This window comes from Prinia subflava, chromosome 16, assembly GCF_021018805.1.
Source record: "Prinia subflava isolate CZ2003 ecotype Zambia chromosome 16, Cam_Psub_1.2, whole genome shotgun sequence".
Classification (NCBI taxonomy): domain Eukaryota; kingdom Metazoa; phylum Chordata; class Aves; order Passeriformes; family Cisticolidae; genus Prinia; species Prinia subflava.
The window spans coordinates 16928027-16942873 of NC_086262.1; positions in this window are offsets into that span (position 1 = coordinate 16928027).

Sequence of the window (14847 nt, forward strand, 5' to 3'; positions counted from 1 at the left end):
CCCAGGTAAACTTCGAGGAGGAAATGAAATTATGAGATTGTAAAACGACCTTTAATGGTTTGCCAGTCATTTCCTTTCCTCGCTGGTTTTGTGTCTCTCATTCTGTCTCCTCATCACAGAGGAAGAGTGAAGAGAGACCAAATAAACTTCCAAAAGTGGCTGATGGGAAACACAGAATGAAGACAGAAAGAGAAAGTTCAATACACTGAAACTCCTTCTACCTGAAAAGCACCAGACAGAGATAATTACATGACCTCTAATCCAGGCTCCCACATCAATTAGAAGGAAAGGGAATATTAATTTTTAATTGCTGGTTTCGAGTTGTGTTTGTTCTGTGAATTGAGACTTAAGTCAACCAAAAAATAAACAATTAGTTCTATCTTAGAGATATCTGATATTTGCACATTATTGTGCTGCAGTTTTTAAATATCATCTGAACCTGATGTTCCTTTTAGACCTCAGGGACAAGAAGAGCCCCGTGCTCCACATGGGCCTTGAAAATGAGGAAAGACTTCGTGGATTTCTTTTATTATTGTTTGTGAAGTAATTGAATACAAGTCTCTTTATTTGCCAGGCAAACCAAAAATGCACTGCTTATAAAAGCAAAACAAAAACAAAACCAAAAAGAAACCCAAAACAAAAGGTTTGAAACTCAACGTGACACTTTAGGAATTAATGGAGAAACACAGCTCAATTCCAGGTGCTTTCCAGGGGCAGGATTCCCACAGTGCAGCAGCTACAGTGCCAGAATCCAGGAATGGAGGGATGCTGCCTGTTCCTTTGCTACAGAATCCCAGAATGGTTTGGGTTGGAGGGGGCCTTAAAAATCATCTCATTCCACCCCTGCCCTGGCAGGGACACCTCCCACCGGCCCAGGCTGCTCCAAGAACCAAAGTTTAACCCGGCCTTGGGCAGTGCCAGGGATCCAGGGGCAGCCCCAGCTGCTCTGGCACCCTGTCAGGAAGGTCAGGGTCTCTCCACCCTCCCGGAACAATTCCTGCCATGTGCCTCCACCCCTGCCCTCTGCCGTTCCCGTGTCCTGCCCCTCCAGGCTGGGATGGGGTCCCGCTCCTCCCTCCCAGCCCACAGGACACAGCCCCGGGCCCTGCATTCCCGGGCGGCGCTGGTGGCTCCGTGCCCGTCCCGCCGTGCCCATCCCGCTCCTCAAACACGGGAATTCCCTGTGCCAGGGCCGCGGGGAGGGCGCTCCGGGAGCGGCTCTGAGCAGGGGAAAGCTGCTCCCTGCACACCGAGAGAAACCTGACATTGAGGGGAAAGCTGCTCCCTGCACACTGACAGAAACCTGACATTGAGGGGAAAGCTGCTCCCCGCACACTGACAGAAACCTGACATTGAGGGGAAAGCTGCTCCCTCCACACCGAGAGAAACCTGACATTGGGGGGAAAGCTGCTCCCTGCACACCGAGAGAAACCTGACATTGAGGGGAAAGCTGCTCCCCGCACATCCCGAGCGCTGAATCGCGCTCCGAGGGGCTGCGGGTCCGTCCCCGGCACAGAACCGAGCAGCAGGCACGGAACTGCTCACCGGGGATCTGTGCCCGGGATGGATGGAGCAGGAGGGGCTCCGGGCACTTCCAAAGGGACCCGAAGCATTCCCGGGGACAGAGCTGTCCCCTCCTCATCCCCGATTGCCTCTGAAGACACCTCGGAGGAGCAGAGACTCCTTTCCCAGCCCAGCTGCCTGTCCTCATTCCAGGAGCTCAGGGGCAGTGACCCTCTCCCCTCCTGCTGGAAATCCACTCTGAGCCGAGCTGGGGCACGGATCTGTTCCATCTAAGACAATTCCCAATATCCAAAGCCCCTTTTGGGATAACACACAACAGCAAGCCTGAAGTGACAGGAAATCTGGGATCCAAGCAAGGGCAGCAGTGATTTTATTGCACATTTCCTCTCTGTCTCCTCTGCTCCTCACCCCTCTCTGCTCCCATGGATGCGCCTCTCTTTAGTCACAGTGACTAATGTCGAGCCTAGCAAAGGTCTTCAGGTGCCTGCTCACTTCTGAAACATGAGCAGTGCCTAATTAATACCAATAGACACCTAATGATTGTTATTAACACGAAGAAATGCACATTTCAGTGTGTGTTTGCATCAAGCCTTCCCAATGCCCTCGGCTCAGCTCTTGTCCCAGCACCCATGGAGGGACTTGGTGCCCAAGCTTTATGCCAAGAACCCCAAAAGCCAGTCCTGGAGCACGTCTGGGTGGAACTTCCATGATGGGATGGGTTCCTGTGATCCATCAGAGGAATTTTTAAATATTAAAACACAGAGATTGTGAAAAGGTCTTTCGATGACAGCCTGGTTTTCCACTATGAGCTCATTGATTCTGAAGGGGAAATTTGGAGCGGAGCAGCTTCTCCCCATCCTCTCATTCTGCTTCCCCTATGACACCGACACAGAATGTGCAAACCCTGTCCATGCTTTACTTTAATGCCGAGCAAAAACTCCTTTTTGGCAGAAAAGGCCTGTTTGAAAACAGGTTTCCTTTCTTAGGAAGGAAAGAACATCTTTTTTGCTTTGTGGAATGACAAAGAAATCACCCCAATCACCCCAAGGAAAAACAAACAAACAAAAAACCCCCAGTGTAACTTAGGGAAAATGATTAATTATAAAAGGTGTATAATCTGTATGATTCCTTTATATGGAATTCCCTTCAGCACTTAGCTGGTTTTCCATGGATGTCCATTGGCAGATTAATGAGAGAAGGGGAAAAGGGGATTTCATCTCTTGGTCCTGCTCCCTTCTGCCCCAGGACCTCGCAACGTGTAACTCCAGAGCTTTGGGTGTCTCTGCACAAACTCCTGGGCTTGGAGGCAGCACCAGAGCGATGGAAAGAACTGGAAGAGCCTGAGGTGTCTTGCACAAGGATTTTAAAAGAAAGGCAAAGAGAGGTGTGACATTTCCAAAGGGGTTAAGAACCAAAACTCATTTTCTACAGTAAATGACTCTGTAGAGTCAATGGGGTTTGGGTGCTTAAATCCATGAGATGCTTTGGAAATCTCTGTAGGTGCTCGGTGATCGTGGGGCAGGGATCCAAAAGGAACTGGTGTTTCTGATAGAGTCATTGCAGAATTCGTTATCAATCCTCTCTGGCACAGCAGCTGAGGAGGTTCAGGGCATGCACAGGGAGATGCTCAGTGCTGGTCCAAAGTGCAGAGCAGATCCTGCTCCCCCTGGGACCAACCCAGCGCTGCCATCGTAAATCTCACTCTGAGACAAAAGGGAATGAGGGTCCCATCACCTCACACTGCACTGCTGCTCACCTCAGACACTGACACTGAGACAAACCTGACACTGAGATAAACCTGACACTGAGATAAACCTGACATTGGGATCAACCTGACATTGGGATCAACCTGACAATGAGATCAGTCTCCCAGAGTTCAATCTGACATTGATATAAATCTGATATTGAGATAAACCTGACACTGAGATCAGTCTGCCATTGATATAAACCTGACATTGATATAAACCTGACACTGAGATCAGTCTGACTTTGATATAAATCTGACTTTGATATAAACCTGACACTGAGATCAGTCTGACATTGATATAAACCTGACACTGAGATTAGTCTGACTTTGATATAAACCTGACACTGATATAAACCTGACACTGAGATCAGTCTGACACTGATATAAACCTGACACTGAGATCAGTCTGACATTGATATAAACCTGACACTGAGATCAGTCTGACATTGATATAAACCTGACACTGATATAAACCTGACACTGAGATCAGTCTGACACTGATATAAACCTGACACTGAGATCAGTCTGACACTGATATAAATCTGACTTTGATATAAACCTGACACTGAGATCAGTCTGACATTGATATAAACCTGACACTGATATAAACCTGACACTGAGATCAGTCTGACACTGATATAAACCTGACACTGAGATCAGTCTGACATTGATATAAACCTGACACTGATATAAACCTGACACTGAGATTAGTCTGACTTTGATATAAACCTGACACTGAGATCAGTCTGAAGCTCCCAGCTGCAGGCTGGGCTCTTCCCTGGAGCTGCACTCCTTTCTGGGGATGTTGTAACTCTGAACTCCACCATGGGCGCTGCTTGGGCTGTGTTGCAGTGCCGGGGGTGGGGAAATAACATTGCAAACTGAAAGTCAAGGGAAAGGCCCAGCAAATTCATTTCATTGACTGAAATTCAAGGAGCATTTTTTTTGTCTGACAGCTCCTAGAAAAGGAGTTTTCAGTCAAAGCCCAGCCAGGCCATTCTCAGTCCAAGGAGAGTTTGGATAATGCTCTCAGGGACAGGGAGGGGCTGTTGGGGTGTCCAGGAGTTGGAATGATGATCCTTGAGGGTCCCTTCCAGCCCAGGATATTCCATGGTTCTGTAATTAAAGCACCCAGCGAGATACCTGGAAGAAAAAGGAAGTCATGACAACTTCCTATTTTGCTATTAATTATTAATGTATAAATATTTATTTAATGCTAAAGCCTGGGGACCCAAACTGAGAATGGGGACACCAGGATAAGGGATTCAGGAGTTCACAGGAAGATTCAATACCCAGGCAGGATCCAGGCATCTTGCTACATCATTTTTTATCTGTCAGAAAATTCCAAGTTCCTCAAGGTGGGGAAAAGAAACTTTAAATTATGTAATAAGAGCTCTGTCACCTACCTCCCATGACTGTGAGGGAATGAAGTCATACAAGACCTATTTGGAAAGCAAAAACTTTACACCAGTGAACCACTGAAGCATCCCTGAACTTCAAAGAAAATTTTGGAATTACTCCAAATTGCTCTGTGACATCACATCCACTTCTGTAACTCCTTTGCTGCAGTCAAGTTGTAACAAATGGGACAATGCTGTTGTCAACCCCTTAAATTAAAATTCAGGAGCTCTGGCAGGGGAGGGTTTCCAGAGCCCACAGCAGAAGAGGGGGATTGTGGAATGACAAATCCTCCCCTGACTCAGTTTTGTGCTGCCACACGTTTCTGCCTGGGACAGGGCAGATTTTGGTGCCAAAACCTCAGGAATTGTGACCGTCTCCAGGGTCCTGGGCTGTGCCAGGGCTGCTCCAGGAGCACATCCCTGTTCCTGCAGAACTGTGAATAATTCAGAGCAAGGAGAAAGCTTTGCATGAGGGAACTTCCAGCAAGGACTTTCCCAGGAGAATGATGAAAGTGCCTGCCTGGAGTGAGCACATCCCTTCCTGCTGGGGCCAGGGAGGACGAGGATGTGCCTGCAGTTGCTCATTTGGGGAACTGCTCTCCCTTGCTCCTCCCTGTGCGACATCACCCTGATCAAACACCTCAACAGTCCCGGAGAAGAAGTGTCCTTCACCCCGGTGGAATAATTGACTCATGCCAGTAAATTCCTGGAGCTGAGCAGGAATTTTGTGATTTGCCTGAGGAGATATGGGGGGGAAAAAAGTAAGGAAATCAGCCCTACAGCTCTCACACAGTGAGTGTGGGCTCTCCTCTGTCACTTCCTGACTCTGCTCTGAAGGGATTTGGGGGAGCAATCCTCACCATTTCTAGCTGGAAAATGAATGAAACTCACTTTCCAACTCCACGGGGCAGAGCTGCAGAGCACAAAGCTTCCCTGGCCCCAAAATCCATTTGTTTATAAGCTAATTGAGCCACTAATTCATCACTCAACCTTTGTCTGTGTTTTGATTGGATTTTCCTGCTTATTTCTACAGGTGAACTCCCTGGAAGCAAAGCCCATCCGTGTGTGCAGAGCCCAGGGAGTGACACAGGAGGTCCTGATGTAACCCAGGCCTGGGGACTTCCTTTGATCTGCACCAGAGCTTCCCCCAGCGCCAGGGAGTCAATCAAGACACACTTGTGACCACAAGGGACGCGACTTCCTTCCCGTGGTGACAGCCTGGGACTCCTGGAAATCCAGCACCTGGCTCTGCTTCCCTTGGGATCCCGGGTTTGTTTGGAGCTGTGGCTGATTCCTCTGATGCTGAGGGAAAGCTGTGCTAGCTCCCAGTCAGTTCTGGAATTTCTGAGGCAGGGGAGAAGCAGCAGGAAAAACCCTGCATTGCAGAATCCACGAACACACCCGTGACAAGCTCAGGAGTTAAACATTGATATTCTTATGCAACACTTGTTTGTACCTGTAATAAAAATTATATCAACTTGAAACGTCCTGTTTCAGTTTCCTCCACCTCTAATGAATGTCTGAGATTAAGAACGGCTGGAGAGAGCTTTAGTCTGGCAGTGGTAACAATAAATACCTTTGTCAAAGGAATTACTGTTTGCCCTGAGCAAATGAGCTTCAATCCTGATTGACATCAATCCTGGGATCATGTCTGGAGAGTTCAGCAGAAAACCACTTCCACCAGAGAGTGCAGCCCAGTACAAACCAGTTACTGGTGCACAGAGAGGGGATGGAGCACACCGGGGAGAATTTTTCCTCCAGCAGCTGAATTTAGCTCACTCTGCTCAAGTGTCCCGAGCATCCTCATGGAAGGGCACTTCCACCTGGAGCTGCAGGGAATTCCTGCTGCCTGAAAGGGCAGGCTGTGGTTGGCACGGTGAGCCTGGAACTGCTGCAGGGACCTGGCACTGCTGAGGGACCTGGCACTGCTGCAGGGACCTGGCACTGCTGAGGGACCTGGAACTGCCCCAGGGACCTGAAACTGCCCCAGGGACCTGGCACTGCTGCAGGGACCTGGAACTGCCCCAGGGACCTGAAACTGCCCCAGGGACCTGGCACTGCTGCAGGGACCTGAAACTGCCCCAGGGACCTGGCACTGCTGCAGGGACCTGAAACTGCTCCAGGGACCTGAAACTGCCCCAGGGACCTGAAACTGCCCCAGGGACCTGAAACTGCCCCAGGGACCTGGCACTGCTTCAGGGATCCAGCCCTGCCCAGGGGATCCAGCCCTGCCCCGGGGATCCAGCCCTGCCCGGGGATCCAGCCCTGCCCCAGGGATCCAGCCCTGCCCCAGGGATCCAGCCCTGCCCAGGGGATCCAGCCCTGCCCCGGGGATCCAGCCCTGCCCCGGGGATCCAGCCCTGCCCCAGGGATCCAGCCCTGCCCAGGGATCCAGCCCTGCCCCATGGATCCAGCCCTGCCCCGGGGATCACCACAGCCATGGGATGTGGGCTGTGACCCAAGGCCAGCCTCATCCCTGGAGTCCCCACACGGAATTCTGCTCCAGGGGTGGCATTGCAAGGAAACACAAACCTCTGATCTGCTGCAGGGCTGTGAATAACTGAGGGCAAAGTTTATTCTGGGCTGGGAGGTGGCTCCACGCCTTTGTTCACAGAGGCACCGCCAGGATTTGGGAACAGCCAAATCCTGAGCAGCCCTGGGTTCCCTCTGGGACAATTCTGTAATGACCATCGAATTCCAGGGGCTGCATCTGCTCTGCCCTTTCCTGACAGTTCATGGAGGAGAAATGGGGAGAAAGGAACCCCGCAAATATTGTAACATCTGATGCACAAAGGGCTCTTTAGAACAGCTCTGCCTGAGCAGGGCAGAGAGAACTCCACTCACTTGCACTGCAGATTTATTTCTATGTAATAAACCAAAAGCAAAGGAAATGTGGGGATGAAGAAACCCACAAATTCTGCTTAATAACCTTGATTTTTGTGAAGGGAATGAGGGTCCCATCACCTCACACTGCACTGCTGCTCACCTCAGAGCTGAACCAGAGGCACCTGGGTTGGGAGATCAGAGTCAGAATCCTGCCAGGCAGAGATGTGGCTGGAAGAACTCAACTTGCGCGGTGTAACCCAGGTGTCAGAGCAGTGCAGAAAGCCCTGGGTGAGCTCTGTGCAGCCTCTGTGTCACTAAAACACAAAGAAGGAGGAGACTCCTCACCCCCACTTCTTCCCTTACACAAACCCCTCTGTTGAAATCCAGCAGAATGCAAAGCAGCTCAACCAACGCTCCTCACCAGCCACCCCAGCACTCTGCACCTGGGAAGGAAAACCTCAAGCCACTTCTCTTAAAAGAACTGAGATTTTCTGTTGCAAGGGGAATCCTGGTCAAAACAAAAGAAAAAAAATCCCCTTTCTTTAACCTTGGGGAGGGGTGGAGTCCCCATCCCTGGAAGTGTTCGAGGAGGAGCTGATGAGGCACTGGGGGCTCTTTATCCTGACCCCAACCAAAGCCATTCCAGGTGCTGCCACTGCTGCCCTTGGAAGCTGAGCTGGGCCCCCCCAGGATCCCACTGGAGCACATGGGGGATAAAACAGGCACTATCCCATTAATTAATATAAAATTACCTTAATTTAAAATAAAATTAATTTTTAAAAATAATTATTTTAAAAATTAAATATTTTCAACGAATTTAAAAATTAATTTAAAATCAAATAATTTAAAAGTTGAGGTGATTCTCAGGCTGTTTGCAAGTGTCCAATAATTATCTATAAATCCAAGCAGTGTGGATGCACAAATAGCCAGGAGAACCCTGCCCTTCAGAAAGGTTTGGGCTGGGCTAAAAGGGAAAAGAGCTGAAATTTGTTCAGGTTTGGGCAGCTGAAATGGCCACACAGAGATAGGAAGGGTTTTAGATTTCTGTGGGAACAGTTTAAAGTCTCACCGTAATTATTGGGAGAACATGGGACACTCAAAGTTGTCCTGATAGATTTGGGGACGGAGGCAGGGAGCAGAAATAAAGAAAACCAGAAAAACAAAGATAGAAACAGAAGGAAAGCAAAGCAGAGACATTTAAAGTCAAATTCCAAAATCTACTTTTGGGGAATTTTATTTTTAGGGACTTAAAGGAAAATTACTAACAAAACCCATTCCAAGTCCATTTTGCCTCTGGTTCCAGCCTTGATTAGTTTTGATCAAAAATCCCTCCCAAATGTTTGGATCTCCTTTCTCCTTGCTGAGGACTTTCTGGGGTAACGAAGCATTTGGTAAAAAAGAAAATTCCACCTTCACTCACAATTTCACTGGAAAGAAACTCCCTCACTCTGAGTTTCGGCAGCGTTTTTTGGTCGTTTGACAAACCTGGTGGAGATGTAAAAACTGTGCTGAAACTACAGAGGGAAAGAGGAAGCGGAGCCCAGCATTTCCCAGGTAACTGCAGCAGTTCTCAGTGAGGAACAGCCCCAGGATGAGGTGGCTCGGCAGGATCAGCAACACCAGGAATTCCTGGAAAAGCCCTCCCAGCCCATGGAGCCCAGCCTTGTCCCCAGCCCGGGGACATCCCTGCAGGAATGGGGGCTGCAGACCTCCCTGAGTGCCTGAGCAGCCTTTCCAGAGGGAAATGTTCCCTTCCAGGAGGGAATTCCTCCGGATGATGCAGGTCCTGCTGCCTGCAGGGAGGGATGCTGCAACCCCAGCCCGGGGTGTCGCTGTGGGATCCCCCTGCTGGAGCCCTGGTCACTGAGAATTCCAGACTTTCTGTGCTAACAAACCTAACCCCAAGCAAACACTGCATTTGACCTAAAACTGGAGAGAAAGCTTCCAAAATTAACTATGAGTGCGTAGTTTAAATAGAAGTATGTAATATCACATAATAAAAAAATTAAAGTTTTAAAATATACTAATATATATAAAGCAAGATGGAAGTTTTAGAGCAGAGGCCAGTCCTTTTTCACCTCCTCCATCAGTCTAAGTAGTATTTTGTAATTAGATAGCAAAGTCTGCATTGTGGGCCATGACTAGTTAGTTATTAAAAGTAAAAATAATTCAAGTGTCATTTCTTAATGAAACAGTTTATGCTTAAAAGGGCTTGTAGAAAAAAAGATAACTATCTTTTAGTTTGTTAGCTAAAAGTGCTGTAGAACTCACAGCTTGTAAGACTGGAATATAAATAAATAAACATCTGAAGCCAAACAAAAACTACTGTCTGTCACATTTAATCCCAACTCTAGCAAAAAGATGATAAAATTCAACATCCCCCCATTCTCAGACTTTCAGTTTGGAAACCCCAGCACAGCCCGAGCTTTGCTGTTTCCTCCTGAGATCTCCCTGGCTGCCCCTCCTTGGCAGAGCCTCTCGAGGATTGTCAGAGCAGTCAAAACATCCCTGTGGTTTCAGTGACGCCGGGTGGCAGCGGGCAGCAGGGGAGGCTCTGTTATGTAAGAAATGAAGAAACGAGGAGGCGGCTGCAGAACTTCCCCCAGAACGGGCTGGGAGACCTGGCCTGACCTCAAAAGCCACAAGGCTGAAACTGGCTCCTGTCCCAGCACGGCGAGCCCCGGTCACCGCCGGAGCGCTGCGTGTCCCGGGATGGGGCTGCCTCAGAATCCCGAATCCCTGAGCTGGAATTCCCTCCCAGCCCACCGAGCCCCAGTGTGCCCATCCCACCCTGTCCCCAGCCCGGGGCACTCAGTGCCACCTCCAGGGGCCACCTCCAGGGGCCACCTCCAGGGGCCACCTCCAGGGGCCACCTCCAGGGGCCACCTCCAGGGGCCACCTCCAGGGGCCACCTCCAGGGGCCACCTCCAGGGGCCACCTCCAGGGGCCACCTCCAGGGGCCTCCAAACCTCCCCGGGCAGCCCCTGCCAAAGCCTGGCCACCCTTTCCATGGAGAAATTCCTGCTGCTGTCCAGCCTGAACCCTGCTCTGCATGGATTGCACTGGTTTTTTTATTACAGACCATGATAAAGAAACTGGTTCTTTTCATTTGCTAAGAAAACCTTTTCAAATGTGATTTTCCAGTGCTTCCCTTTGACATAAATCCCCCACCATGCTCCACTGGACGTTGACCAATCAATTCTTGTCATATTTTTTCCATGTCACCACAGTGCTGTACCTATGGATGGTGACTTGCACCAACTTTGGAGTCAGGATTTGGCTGATTTGGTTTCCAGGTGCTGAAGAATTGCAGTTATCTTTCTGCTCCTTTAAACAACAGAATATTTAATTCAGAATGAACAAAACCCTTGTGTTCAGCTCCCTGGGTCAGGATTTCCCTCCTGTTATTTATACCTGAGCCTTGGGGAATGATAGTAGGAGTTAAAATGGAAATTAAATACAAACAAGGAGGATTTTAATTTCATAAGAAGAAAAGCTAAATGTACACAACTCCAAATTCTCATCAGTGCTTAGCTGGTGGCAAAGTAAAACATCAAAATAAAGTCTGAAGATGGTTTTTTTTCAATCGAATTTGTAATTTGGCAGAAAGGCACCAATTCAGTGATAGAAACTCCAGAGGAGCTGGAGCTGTGTGACTTTCATCCCTCGTGTCCACAGCACCCCCCTTCCAAAGGGAGTTATTCCTTTGGGCTTTTACTCATATTTAGCAATGGACGTGTGATGTCAGTCAGTTTAGGTGTCAGACCCTTGCAGCACTTGGAAGAAGCAAACCCAAACTGAAAGCACGGAAGTCCCAGCGTGTCACGTTGTCCCTGTGTCACCAGGAGCCTCCGGGCACCCAGAGGAGGCACAGCCACACACGGGAACAGGAAAGAGGCAGGCAGGACTCATGGCCACAATTTGAATAAAAGCTTTTGCTCCTGTGTGGTCACCAGAAGCACACGGGAGCAAACCCTTTTATTTGCTCCTGTTTATTTTATTTGTTCCTGTTTATTTTATTTGCTCCTGTTTATTTCATTTGCTCCTGTTTATTTCATTTGCTCCTGGTGGGCAGCAGAAGCCCCAAGTTCTCCCTGACAAGAACCTGCTCCAGGCTGCCCCAGGGCTGTTCCCTGTGCCCAGAGTCCCCACCCTGTCCCCATCCCCTCCTCCCTCTTCTCATCCCTCTGGTCACAAGCTGAGTTTCATTCCTTTCTGGAATGTCTGAAATTCCCCACCACCCCTAGTCTTTTTTTCCTTTTCATTCCCTCCACACTCCCTTCCCTCAAGGGCATTCAGCAGAAGCTCCTCTGCTTTGGAGGTAAAAAATAAAATAAAGCTGCATGAAACACTTGACTTGAATCCTGTACATTGCCTGAAATTTATACAGTTTACACCCATTTTTAGCTTTTCCTTGTATTTAATTCCAGGCCTTGGTTTACCCTTTGTTTTATCTGCAGTGTCCAAGCAGATCCTGAATTCCCAAAGCTCGATGATTCCCAAAAATAGCCCAAGAGAAGCTGCAAAGTTTTATCCAAACTTTGTGAACATTTTCTCCAAACTCAGACCTCATCAAAACTTTTGAGATCACTGCTGGCATCAGAAAGTTCAGTTGTGTGGCTGACATTCAAATTGGGCAATGAATGTATTTTCCACCCTGACTCCAAGTCTTGCTTCTGGTGCCAACAAAATTCACATGACCCAGAGCAAGTCTGCAAGGCCCCGAGATGACATCAAAACAAAATCCTGCCAATGGCTTTTTTTAGGAAATGAAAAATTGTTCATGCCAACTTGGCCAACTTCAGACCAGAAGAACTGAACTGGGGGAATAAAACCCAGAAACCTGCTCTGGACAAGGGGGTTGGCTTTGGACACCCCTGCAAAGGGCACACAGTTCATGCTCTGAGTTCAGCTGCTCTTTTTGTCCCACTGCTCTTTGTCCTGCCACTCCAAGACAGCCCAGCCGTGGTGGAGAGACCTCTGGGATAAAAGATTTGGGAAGAGGGAAAAACCCTGCACTCCATGGTAAAAATTGAATGAGATTTTATCTCACTGTGGCAGCTGTTTTGGAAGAAAAGGCAAAAATGGGGAGAGGAATGGGGAGCACAGGAGAAGGGAAAGGACACCTCCCCCTGTCCCAGGCTGCCCCAAGCCCTGTCCAGCCTGGCCTTGGGCACTGCCAGGGATCCAGGGGCAGCCACAGCTGCTCTGGGCACCCTGTGCCAGGGCCTGCCCACCCTGCCAGGGAACAATTCCTGCCCAAGATCCCATCCAGAGCTCTCTGGCAGTTTCCAGCCATTCCCCCTCATCCTGGCACTCCAGGCTCTTTTACTGGGGTCTGACATTCAGAGACACCCAAAACATCAGCACTGTCCAAGCTCAGTGCACCAAGACCAAATTTACAGCAGAAAATGGCACCTGATCCACTTCCCTCTTCCACTTCTGCAACTCCCTTCATTGTTTTAATAATCTCATTCCATGATTTCTACCTTCCCTCCAAGAAATTCACGTTGACAGTCTCGGCACTCTCACAGTCTCAGGGGGGATTTACCACGGTATTTGATATTGTAGAATTAAAATACTGCAAGATTAAGTTACCTGCCTGAAGGAACACAAACACACCATTTGTTTCTGTCATGTGCTCCAGTTACAACCTCAGTCCTCTTCTTTTTAGGCAAATAATTTCCAAAAGGGGAAAGAAACCCTATAAAGAATTTCCGTTGTCGAGGGTCACACTGTGTCTTTTACTTCTGAGTCAGAAATTCACTCCCAGCTTTAATCTGCAGTGACTGATCTGCCAGGGGGAGCTTCATAGAAAGTGGAGTAGTTTCAGGGCACTTTCTGATGGATAAATCCCCATCACAGACTCAGACCAAGGGTGAGCTCACCAGCAAGGCTAAAGCTCACAATTCATCTCAGAATGAACAAGCTCCAGAGCAATTCCTTAAAAAAAAATGTACAAGCAGTCATTTTCTTCAGACTACTTCCTTTTTCTGTTATTTTCCCTGTATTCAGTTCATGTTTTTGGCTGATTCAGAAGCCTCTGGGCAGTTGTGCCCATTCCCAAGGCTCTGCTGGGCATCCACCTCCAGCTCCTCTGTGCCCAAAGGGCTTCCAGGAGCCAGAGCCTGAACAGAGGCTTTGCTCCGTCTTAGGGGAGGCTCAGGGGGGACAGCAGCAGAAATTTCCCCATGGAAAGGGAGCTCAGGCCTTGGCACTGCCCAGGGAGGTTTGGAGTGCCCATCCCTGGAGTGTCCAGGAAGGGCTGGAAGTGGCACTGAGTGCCCTGGGCTGGGGACAGGGTGGGGATGGGCACAGCCTGGATTCAATGGGCTGGGAGAGCTTTTCCCACCTCAGGGATTCTGTGGATCCGTTTAACACCAAACATGTGAGCAAAAAATGGCCTTAACTCCAAGAGAAACCAAGGGTAAAACCCAGAAGGTTGAGTAAAACCAGCGTGTGCTCCTTTTCCCCATAAACTGCAGGAGGGCAGGGGCAGCCCTGGAACCTCCCTGCAGAGCAGCGCCCTGGGGGCTGTGGAAAGCAGAGCAGGCACTCTGAGCTTGGGGGTCTCTGGTTGCTGAAGGCTCCTCCTGCACCAGCTCAGCCTCACCCCAGGATAAAACCCTGAGTTCCACCCCCAGTGCTGCTCCTGGCTCCAGACTGTGCAGGGACACAAAGTCCTCCTCTGCCAGGTCCTGCTCTGAAAATGCACCCCGGGAGAGGCTTCTCCCTTCATCTCCTCCTGTTCACAGCTCATTTAGCACTTTGCTTAAGAAAATATCCAAAATTCAAGCTGGCCCTGATTTGCCAAGCCCTGTGTCAGTTGTTGGTTGATTTTCTCATCGCCCAGCAGCAGATCCCAAACAAACCCATCCCCAGCTGCCCCTGCTCTCCCCCTGGCAAATCCCACTTGCCCTGGAGGATTCCCTGCTGTGGACAGGAGCTGCTTTGTGCCTCCCCTGCTCAGGCTCTGGCAGAACTCCTCTCCTGTAGCATTCCCAAAGCACAGTCTCAGTTCTGCAATGTTTGCTCAGGAGGCTTTCAGACTCAGACTGTTTTGACAAAATCCTTGTGGTTTGAGGAAAAAAAACCCCACGCACGAGCACAAAGCCATAGATAGGGCTGAGGAATGGCATCATCCTCCTGAGGTGAACAGAAATTCCATGTTTGCTTTCAAGTATTTATGAGAAAGAAACCCTTTTCCTCGAAAAAGCTTCTTGTGGAGACTCATTTCAAATAGAGAGAGGGAAACAAGCTCAGCTTCTGAACCCTCAGAGCTCAGATTCTGTGCCATGAAGTTTCCACCTTGGAGGTCTCTCCCAGGCACTGCATGTCCTGAACCACAGC